The sequence below is a fragment of the Micropterus dolomieu genome, linkage group LG02 (assembly GCF_021292245.1).
Source record: "Micropterus dolomieu isolate WLL.071019.BEF.003 ecotype Adirondacks linkage group LG02, ASM2129224v1, whole genome shotgun sequence".
In the NCBI taxonomy this organism is placed as follows: domain Eukaryota; kingdom Metazoa; phylum Chordata; class Actinopteri; order Centrarchiformes; family Centrarchidae; genus Micropterus; species Micropterus dolomieu.
Window position 1 is genome coordinate 16,017,152 of NC_060151.1, and position 8,898 is coordinate 16,026,049.

Sequence of the window (8,898 nt, forward strand, 5' to 3'; positions counted from 1 at the left end):
ATACTCCCGTGTCATTATCAAGAGAAAAGTGTGTGGGCAGCATTATTGTTCGGACACCACAAGTGCAACCGAACTTTATTAGCAGTTGACCTCAGAGGTGCAGGGCGTCAAAGAAACCCCACAGAACTTCCTTATTCGCTCTTTCGAAATGAGATTTTGTTCGCTTCGCAGGAATCTGAGTCAGGTCTCCAATATGACCCTGGGTTAGTGCGGAAGATGTTTCTTCACACTGTGTTAACAGGCCTGCAGAATGACAACATCAGGCGGGATCTTCAGCCTTATTGGGAGCAAGCTAACATCTCTGATGAACTGTTGCTTGAGCGAATGAATACAGCATGTGCTTATGAGACTGAGAGGCAGAACAAGAAAAAATTGTCAGGACAACAAAGACCTGTTACCATCCATTCAGCCCAGTCCAGCGATGCTGAAAGGAATGAAAACCCACCAACTCAACAAAAATCTAAAGTTTCCCCAGTTGTTCTTTCCCAGCTTGAGGAAATAAAATCTGAGATGGCTCGGTTGAAAGATCTTAAAGCTGAAGTGTCTCACATTAGGGAGTCCGTGCAACAGCCCCAGCACATGCCTAGACAGCCACCGCCAGCAGGGGGGGTCGATGGCGCATCAGGACTGCAATTCTCAGGTCAGCAGGTGCAGGATCTGGCACAGGGATACTGGTTTACTCCGGGCACCAGACACAGGGGAGGAACTGCTCAGTATCAGCAAAGGTTTGCCCCACAGCACAGCTTCCCCACCATCAAATCGTGGCCAAAGGAGAAAATGTTTTGGTTGTCAACAGAGTGGAGCTGAAGATTATTGCACACACTGTTATAGGAATGGCAGTAGCAAGCACTTTCTGGCTGGTTGTTGAGCAAGAGGACAGAGACAGTTTGGAGGTGAGTCTTTAAATGGGGGCAGGTCACTCGCACGGGACAGGGAGTGACCAGTAATGCAGCAAGGTCCTAGCAATGTATGCATTGTGGACAGAGTGGTAAAGGAGTAATCCTGAAGCAATGTGCATCCTGTAAGAAAGTGCTTTACTGTTCTAGGCCATGTCAAGTTGATAATTGGGCTGTAACACAAAAGAGAATGTCAAGAACTCTCATGCAAACCCCACTCCAAAAAGAGATAAAAGGGCTAAAAGGGCGCCATTGGTAGGGGAAAAGCACATGGTTGATTGTTTCATCGAAGGCCAAAGTGTTTGGGCTTTATGGGACTCAGGCTCCCAAGTGACCATAATTGATGAGCTATGGAAAGAAGCACACCTGCCAGACGCAAGACTAAGAGACATAACAGAAATTCTGGATATAACACAGACTTTTGACATACAGGCAGCAAATGGGGAGAGCATGCCATACACAGGTTGGGTCGAGGTAACTTTTAGATTAGCTTCAGGGGCTGCATCTACCACAGAAGTTATTGTCCTGACACTTGTAATGAAGGGGGGTAAGCTTGTTCAACCTATCATTGGCTCTAATGTGATTAGGATTATTATAGACAGTGAACTGAAACAGTCAAACACTACTGACAGGGACGGGTTAAGTAGAATAGTAAGGGCAGCATTTCCAAGCCAAGCAGCGGCTTTAGTAGAACAGGTAACTGCTGTTGTAGAGCAAGTTAGCACCACACCAGTGGATGAGTGTACAGTCAAGACAAAAAGGGAGAGGATTAACATACCCAAACACACATCAGTCAGAGTTGAGTGTCATGTTAATATGGATTCCCCACATGAAGACAACACACTTCTCTTTGAGCCGGATGTGAACCCCTGCTGGACAGAGGGACTTGAACTATGTGACATGCTGGTAAAAGTAGATAAGGGCAGCAAAAAACCCTCTATTATGGTTAGCGTGCAGAATATTACCAATCATGACATAGTGTTAGCAGGGAAAACTGTAATGGGGACTGTCCAGCAGGTCCAAGCAGTCCAACCTCCATACTAGAGGGGTCCCTCCACCTTCAGCCGCAACAAATCACATCAGAGCTGAAAAGGATCAGACTACAGGCAGTGTTTGGGATCCACCTGTGGATCTGGGCCACCTCAGTGAGCCAGAATGAGAGGCAGTTCACAAGATGTTAAGAGAGGAGTGTTCCTCCTTTTCAAGAACAGAGGATGATATCGGTTGTATAGAAGAACTTTAACTCAGCATCTCCCTGAAAGACACCGAGCCTGTAGCAAAAGCATACCTCTCTGTGCCTAAGCCACTTTATGGGGAAATGAAGGACTACTTAGATGACCTCATCGCTCAGGGTTGGGTGGAGAAGTGTAACTCACCGTACGCATCACCAGTCGTGTGTGTTCGAAAAAAAGATTGGAGTCTCAGACTGCGTGTAGATTTTTGTGAAGTGATATATCACATTTATTTGCTATATACAGATTATGTATGTGTAAATGTTTAGGCCTATATATAAAATTTATAGTGTATATATAAAATATATATATGTATGTAAAAGCCTTTGTTTTACAAAACATTTATTTCTACCCATACTTTTCTGTCCATATTGCCAAATAAACTGCGAGTGTGTGTATTTGTATTGTGATCCTGACAAGCATTCTGAAATAAATCACATAAAATCCTGTAGACGTGTTGTGGAGCGTGTAGCAACAATAATAAAGGCTTTACTGACATATTTGTATCTTTCTTAGCTTGTGTATTTAGGATGGCAGACTTCAACAAAACATTTAATCAGCAGGTGTCTCTCCTTGTATTGACATTTATTTTTAACGTAGGATTCAGATAATCCCAAGGATTATCTGATCCTGATGATGTAATGACGCTCTCAGAGCTCACAACAAAATAAATCTTACAGAAATAAATCTGCAGAATAAGTGAGGTTGATTTTGGTTTTTGGAGAGTCTTAGTACAGTTTGCATACTCTGTGTTATTTCTACATCTACTGTGGCCCCACAGTTAAGACCCAAAACATGTATAATTCATGACTAAAGGTAATACAGTTGGTTTTAAGAATGCAAAATAATAATGAAAAAAACTGCTCATGTTCAATTTTAGCTCACTGGTTGTTGTGCTCCTCCATGGAAAGAAAATGAAAGCTCCTTTCTTTTACTGCAGTCATTTTGAAATTTACAATCTCCTGACCAGGGTTATGTTTTTAGGTGAAAAGCATAGTCGTTTCTTTTCAGCAGGTCACCGGCCCACATTGGCAATTTGTTGCAACCTTTCACTCATGCCTGGGAATTCTCCCCTCAGATGGCACAGAATGTGTTTCTCATTTCTACTGGGCAGAAGCCTGCCGAACAGCATATGACATGTAAAGAAAAGAATCACATCTTCTAGGCACTGGCCACACAGACACTCCTATCTGATACAAGTCTCAAACAAATCACAAATAATTGGCCTCTGGATCTTGCCAAGTTATGGTTTTTCAGTAAAAGCGATCTTACATTCAGCCTTGCTAGACATGTCCGTTTTGATTGCTGTAATGGTGAAGGACAAAAATATGTTCTTTAGAAATCATGTGTTGAAACTCATCAAATACCAAATGACCTTCGTGCTGTGAAGAAATCTGTATCTAACTTTCTGGCAGTTATGACAGTGACAAGAGATACTGAGATTCATTAAGCAAACACAGCTGCCTTTTACTCAAAAAACTATGGAAAACAAACCATGTGCCATTTAATTTTACACCTCATTTAGCAAGCTAAGCAGATAACCCATTGTTGCCTGGTGGCAGAAGACTAGCAGGCATCTGAAACCAACACTGCCTGCGTGGTGACAGAATTAGCACAGCTAAGTGTTTCACACTCCAAAGGTCAGGAGCTTGCGATGATTGAATATTAGCTTGTGTAGCATAAATGAAATCAATTACCTCCATGCTTCGTGAAGGATGAGAATACAGAGAGGGAAAAGAGAGTCAAGTAAATCTGATGGAAAGCGACCGTCACTGTGGAAGCTCGGTAGACCGACTGCTCCAATTCACAGCCACAATCATTCACAGTCACGTTCGTACGCTGGTCATTTTACCTTGTTACCACTGCAATGCCACATCCACAACACTATGACCTTGTTATGCGCAAAAACACACACCTTTTCCATAACAAGAGTTTTAACAAGAAGCTGAAAAGGTTGCACTGGCCTGTGTTCCACGCTGCCCTTTTGTTTAGCTAACGAGGCCGTCACATGTCCTCTCCACTCACTGCCGGTTCTCTCCAGCTCTCTCTGTGCAGACTGTTAGCCATCAGCAGAAAAGGCCTTCCCATCTCTCAAATCACAGTGGTGGTTTTTCACTCTTTGATGCTGTTTGTCTCTCAATTAAAACTGGATTTTTACTCTTGCATCAAGGTGTTGTGAAGGCTACACAAAGAGACTCTGTAGCTCTGTCAAGTTTCTGCTGGAGCTGATGTGCAACTGTCCTTACATAGATATCAAATAAATACCATTGCAGTTGGTCAGCTTGAGCTGCTTGCATTGTCTCCTACATGTTTTTGATGCCAGTGAGTGATTGTTCACCTTTTTAACCTTCTTCTTTCCAGTAACTAGACAACTTTATTTTGTGATCTGGCAAAGCTGTATCCAGTCCAAACCTTCTTCTTTGCTCTTATTGTTATTGTCCATCGCATTGTGAGTGAAAGAATGTGCACATGCTTACTTTGGGTATACACATAGGCAGAAATCACAGGGGGGTCAGGTCCCCCCCTATCTGTGGGGTGCCCCCCACCTTAAAAAGCATCAAATGGGGACTGAAAGAGGCCGCTTTTTTTCGCTTACTTGACTCCGACCAGTGACCGGGGTCGAGCAGTGTCAAATATCCAATTTTCTGCCGGTCACATTGAACGTTACAAACACACTGCACGGCGCCGTGTTTCGTGTGTGCACAGACAGTAACCTCATGTCACAGCCACACACACACAGGCTAAAACATGTCTCAGGTGTGTGGAAGTTATTCACGAGTGAAGAAGACGCAATGCTCACTATTTACATCTGCAGAGAAACACACAAAAAGAGACGCGGTGGATACTGTAAAGCAGGGAGTAGGTAAAGCAACAGTGAACACTGCCGTTGGTGACAACGTCATTCATACCACGGTGGTCTCTATCGGTAATTAACAACAAGCCTGCTCCACACACGGCTCATCTGCTGCTGTGAAAGCAGAATCGTGAGTGAAAAGATACCAAACAGAGTTCCCATCTCCCACAGAAAGCATTGCTCTGAACTGCTTGAAAACAGCTCGTTTGTAGTCCAGCCGTTTCCCTCCCTTCACTGTGACGTCACAATGAAAACGGGCTTGGTTTTCCATTGTAGAAATGTTGTAACTGTACCTTCTTCCAGGTACTTTTTTTCGTATCACCTCACCTCCGTCGAGGTTCTCCGCGAGCTGAGGGAACAGACTGCTGATTGGTCAGAGAGAATATTCACTATTCACTGCATCATCATTGCGTTCGCCAGACAGAGGCCAGCAACAGAAGGTTTTATAGTTTTCGTATAGCATTTCATCACTAAATCCACTTCTGAGAAGTTTTGAGGTGAGAAATCAACTGTGTTGATTTCGAATATTGACAGTTTTACGAGAAGTGATGGCGGAACAAAAATGTGCTTGAATATTTTTGGAGTTGAGAAGCTCTGCAAGTAGATGCGGGGGATGCCTGTGCCAACTCTCGGGAGGAGCGTGTGAGGACGGCCAGCCGCCCGCTCACAGAGCACTCTGCTCCCGCCGTCACACAGACCGCTGCAGCAACAACGGCAGAGGAAAACACAGCTGGAAGATTTTCATACCGCTTATCTGTCTTTACATTCTGAGTAATGTTGAAACGTTTTAACTTAAAAAAGAGAAAGCTGTGTGGATCGCTGGTGTGTGTGTCGCATTGAACATTATGTCGTGGCAATTGTGTGTGGCGTCGCTATGACGACAAGTTACGTACTATCTCTAGGTACTATCTGCAATGGAAAACGGAGCAGGGCCGAGTAGAGTCGAGTCTATCGATTTGCACTATGGTAGCATTTTTCGGCAAAGCAGCATAGATCGTCAGAACACCGGCAACAGTTCAACGATTAGTCCTTAAAGACGATGCGACTCTGTTTGGGCCTGGAAATTTACAATCACAACCTGTAAGTATGCTTTATTAGTTGTGAATTATATTTAAAATAAACACGGCAATGTAACTTCACAGACTGTTCAAGTGTGGAGTTGTTGTAAATGTTGGCTAACACAGCTAAGGTTATAACTATAATGCTAATGTTACACCTGATGTGAAAGCTACTGAGCAAACGTTCACATTGTTTGGGCGATTTTCATTTAAAGTTGAAGTATTGTGATTTTTGTTGTGGTTTATGGTAAGATGTGGAACAATGATGTTGTGTGGTTGTAGACTTGTGAGTAACTTATACCATCTGCTAGGTTACGGTCGCAGTCTGAAGCGTCTTTGATTTGGATCATACTACCTTTTCCCTTACGACCCGCCCTTCTCTGCTTATGATTGGCTAATAGTCCTTACCTGGGAACTGAGCATGTGCAATTCCCAACAAAGATTTTGTACAAGTAAGATGCATCACTCTGTAGCTCATGAGCGGAGCGTACAACACATAGAGTGAAAAGAGGAGCAGCAGCAATGTGCAGTATGAGAAAAATATGGTGTTTTTTGAAAATTAAACCATGTAAACCTGTTCTGGTACAACCCCTAAAATAAGTTTTTGAACCTGAAAATGAGCCTAATACCACCTCTTTAATAATCAATGTTTCATTATGACCATACAATTGAGACCAGTGAGAATAGCTAATATTTATACTGGTGCTGATGGGGATCCTAATAAAAATAGATTTTTTCCAATAAATAAAAATGTTTGTGTATGCTGTCAGTTATAGATCTTAGAAATAAATAAAATCGGAATCAGCAGGTCAGACCTTTTAAAAAATCAGTAATTGGAATCAGCCAGGAAAAATGTAATCTGTGCATCTCTTACTACAGCGATAAATAATTCTGTGTGTGAACCGATATTAGGCTGATACCGTAGATCCACCGTTGTGTTGGATTTTGCGCATTATGATGTTAAGTGGCAGATCAGTTGGGCTGCTGCCGTTAAATATATAATGTAAGAGACATCCTCTATCCCAGAAGGAACGTAAATTACTATGTAGCCTAGGGGACGCAAGTTATTTAGGATAATATGACCCCGTGGTGAACCTATGAACTTAAGTCACACTTAAAAAACTATTTTTCAACAACTTTGTGTTGTTGGCCAGAAAAATAGCAGTAAGACTCTCTGTGTACATGTATCCTATACAAGTTCAATTTTGGCTGTATTATTAGTGTCCCCCTGTCTCTTGAGAAATTTTATGTTTATTGTACCCCCCTACTGTTAAATGAGATTTACGCCCATTGTTATACAATTAACGAACAACATGGGCTGATAATGTATAACACATCTAACTAGTATCTAGCTACACAGAAAGCCCTACAAGAACAACCTCATCAGTGAATTTCCATTTTATAAAGTCATGAAATTAATTTGAGCAAGTGTGAATGTATTAATTTTGAAATTATATCATTTTTGAGTTCTTAAAGGGACTATATGTAAGTTTTTCAATGAAATTAATAAAATTTTTATTGTCTTATTGTCAATGGGCTCAAAACTCACTTAGAAATGAAGCACACGCCTGTTTTCTCCATTGCTTGTAGTGTTGTGTCGTTCAAAGAACGTTTCGTTCATAAGACCTAATCTCATCGTGTATATGACTCGGGAGGAACGGGATTTCTCAGTGAGTGATTCGTTCATTTTCACGCATGCGTGAAGGATCTTGGACTCTTACGTTCACTCATCACACGGCAGCTGCATGGGCTCCGTCAGCACAGGAAACAGAATTGATTAGTTCACAACTCTCAACTGTGGGTGTGTTTGAGTCGTTCATTTGTCATGTGACAGCTCGGCTACAGGGCTGTGGTAAGCAGGTAGCACAGGAAACAGAACTGATTAGTTCAAGACTCTCAACTGTGGGTCTCTAGGTTTGAGTCGTTCATTTTTCACGTGACAGCTACTGTGGAGCAGGAATGAACGACTCGTTCACCGCTCACATGGGTCCTCCTCAGTCTTTCGTTCATTCTGCAGGCTGAGTGACTGCCAGCGCCGGAGAATGAGAGGCAGGTCGGCTGTCAGGTAACAGTCACTGGACTGATATTATATAGCTATTTTGTTAATTATGTGACATTTTATAAAGCATAACATTATTACAGCGCAGTGATGTTGTGCTAAGTTATAGTTTTAACACAGCCGCACCGTAACTTTAGCCCTGCTAGTGTTTAACATTACAGCTAACAGCTGATGAGAGTTGTTCTGGGTCCGCTCCACTTCAGAGCCCCGGCAGGGTTCTACCTGGAGCCGAATTACCTCAGAGGTCATCTCCTCTCCAAAAGAAACAGACCCGGTCATTAAAATATTAAAACACAGCCACGTAGCAACGTTAGCGTTAGCTCTGTAAACAGCTAACAGTTGATCCAGGTCCGCCAGAGAATGCAACGTAACTTTTACTTTTTATTTATCAACAGAGCCGTGCTGTTGTTTCACAGCTCCTGATTGGTGAACAACCTGGCCGTGTTTAAGAGCGATGTGCTCATGTGTGTTTCTCTGTCTGCAGAATCCGGACCTGATGTGGCCCATTCTGCGTCCAGAACGTCTCGGGTTACGTATGTAACCCTGGTTCCCCGAGAAGGGGAACGAGACACTGCGTCGGTTACGACACTATGGGAACGCTTCTAGGCGTAGCAGGTCTGAACGTGAATGAAATCACTCCAATCCTATTGGCTTGTTGCTAGAACGGTAAGGTGTGACGGAATAACCGGAGGAGTATAAAGCACACCTGTACACACTCATCATTAGCTTAAACTATGAAGCAGGCGCTTCAGGCGGGGAGAGAGGTGCGGCGGGCCGACGCAGTGTCTCGTTCCCCTTC